Source organism: Meleagris gallopavo, chromosome 5, assembly GCF_000146605.3.
Source record: "Meleagris gallopavo isolate NT-WF06-2002-E0010 breed Aviagen turkey brand Nicholas breeding stock chromosome 5, Turkey_5.1, whole genome shotgun sequence".
Lineage (NCBI taxonomy): Eukaryota > Metazoa > Chordata > Aves > Galliformes > Phasianidae > Meleagris > Meleagris gallopavo.
The window spans coordinates 46,233,129-46,235,730 of NC_015015.2; the positions used below are offsets into that span (position 1 = coordinate 46,233,129).

The 2,602-nt window shown below is 35.4% G+C and overlaps 1 long non-coding RNA gene across 1 annotated transcript in view; it reads left to right on the plus strand.

Moving 5' to 3' along the window:
- The first annotated feature begins 371 nt into the window (after positions 1 to 371).
- The window catches only part of LOC104911237, a 16,376-nt gene continuing 14,145 nt past the window's right edge, over positions 372 to 2,602 (plus strand). The window contains exon 1 of the long non-coding RNA XR_793751.3: positions 372 to 790. This is a non-coding gene — a long non-coding RNA (uncharacterized LOC104911237). The remainder of the gene's footprint in view (positions 791 to 2,602) is intronic.

The window sequence follows — 2,602 nt, forward strand, 5'->3', positions numbered from 1 at the left end:
AGGTAAGAAACGAGCGAGGAAGAAAGAATAGTCTGTTCGTTAGTTTATTTTTTTTTTTTTTTTGCTCTTCCTGTTCTCTGCATAAACTTTTCCTCCAACTTTATCTATTTATCTGTTATTCTCTCTCTGTCTCTTTTTTTTTTCAGCTATTAACAAGCTAAGGTGTGAGTGCAAGTAATCAGCAATGACTCTTTTTGACTGCTCGGGAAGCACATTAGCACATAAATAGGAAACAAGGACCGATTCTAAGAGAGTTCAGGGAAAAAGTAAAACGGTCCTCAAAGTGTAGAAGGCTGAAGTTGAATTACCACACTTTCAGAAATTCTAAAACCACTGTAGAATAGTGTTTATGTTTAACATTTTGGCTTTAAAGTTTTTGTTTTGTTTTGTTTTTTTTGTTTTAAATGCGTAAAAAATGCTAAAATGAGCACACAGGGGTTAAACATCTGGGCGTGTAAGTATGTGGTTTGCATGTCTTTGAAGAGAGCAATCATTTATTGCATGTGTCTGTCAGCAGAAAAAAATATTTCCCTTCTTCCACTGCTTTGGCATGGCTCCCCAAGTCATTCTTTTCCATCCTGTTCTCCACCTTCCTGGTCAGAAGAGGAATGTGTGGACGATGACTGAACTGTTTATTCAGTGTGTCAGAACTAGAGGCTGGGAAGCCTGATGAAGACTTCAGCAGAATTTTTCTTCCCTTCTTGCTCTTGCTACAGAGAAAAACAGAGGAAATCTGATCTGCTGTGGAAGGACAGTAACAGTTAAAACAACAGGGCTGTTTGTTATCCAGGTAATAGCACTGCACTTGGTGGCAAACATCTTGAGGAAGTGATAATATGAGTCCACTAAAGTATAGATAGAAAGAAGGGAAATTATATTATTCCAACTGTTCTCATTGCTTGAAATAATGATGCTAGGGAGTCTGGAACCTCAGCCATCCAGCTGATAGTGGATGAAATTTCATTCTTCTGCTATTTATTTCCTGACTAGTGGAAGTCTTGTACTGGTCACAAGTATTGGTTTCCATGGTTTTTGGCACACAAAAGAATGTTATGAAGAGGAAACTGTACTATGCTAGGTGCTGTACAAATCAAAGTAATAATAATCCTTTACTTTTTTACTTAAAGCAGTTATTTGTATTATCTAGAATAAAGAAGAATTGGGGTGGGGATGGGAAGAAGGGATGTTCTGATACTGTGTCTAATGGGAAGATACAGATAACTTGCTCTGGAACCTGAAAAGATCAAACAACATGCTGAAGTATAGATACAAAAATATCAATATTTACAAAACAACAGATAAACAAAGTATGGAGATACTTCACAAGAATTATTTCTGAAAATATTCCCCAGGAAATAAAATAATTTACGCAGAGCTCAATTATTGACATCACTCATCACTGACATAAATTATTGACATCAATTATTGACATCAGTTGCTCAGGGACATGATTTAGCACAGGGTTGTTAGAGTCAGGGTAGTATGGTTGGTTTGTGGTTGGACTTGATGATCTTTAAGATCTTTTTCAACCTGAAAAATTCTATGATTCTATGATCAGCAGGTCCTGGAAATCAGGATGAATACCTAAATGTTGGTTTTGCTGTATTTGCAGATCGTGGTATTGTAATCTGTATTTCGTTTATCTGAAAAGGCTTGCAGACATATAGTTTCATTAAAAGTTGCTTCCTGGATGTTGTTACCAACTAATTCGTTGATTTAGTAGAAAATGTTTCATTTTCAATCCCGACTTGTGGTCGTACAACTGTGCTCTTCTTTCAATCCTTTATGGTTTTATTCTTTTTTAGTTCACAAAGATATACTGAAAGAACCAATGTTCTTGCTATGCAAGTTATAGCATTATCCTGTTTTCCCAAAAAGAGTTTGCATATAGTCTATAGTGTGTTTAAAAAAAAGTTAAAAGTTCACATTTATGAGAAATATGGAACAAAAAAAAGTTAACTTCTTTCACTTTTATTAGAAACTAAAAAGTTGAAGAAAATGACCGAAGGATTTACTGAGAGGATACTCATGTCACTTTTTTACTACCAGCTCAGTGTTCCAGTGCTCCTATAGTAAAAGCAACTACACTGTATGATAGATAGTATGGTAATGCTATAGAATACTTTTCTGCTACACTGAAATTTCAATAAGGGTAGAAATTTGCTTTAAAAAGAGGACAGTGATCTTCTCACAAACACTGTCCTTTGTCCTGAGGCACACAAAATCCCCAAATCCCTAAAATATTTTATCTTAAGATAAGATAATTTTGCACCAGCCCAGGCATGAAAAAGAAAAGTATATCAGATGCAGCTGGAAAAGTCCTGTTGCTCAGGGAGAAGGTAAATTAAAGCTTTCTATCTTATCTGTATTTCAATTACAGTTTTATTTTTGGTCCCTGGCAGCGTAGACTGTTGAAGTCCTGGGAAGTAGAGACACTCATAGGTGTATGAAAAAGGAACCTTTAATGGTGGATATGTATATATTTGATCCATGCTGCTTTTCATGTGGGGTATACATGATATTTAAATAAAAATGTGGACTCTAATCGAGGGGTCCCTCTGTTTGAGCTTTTCTTTTCTTTTCTTTTCTTTTCTTTTCTTTT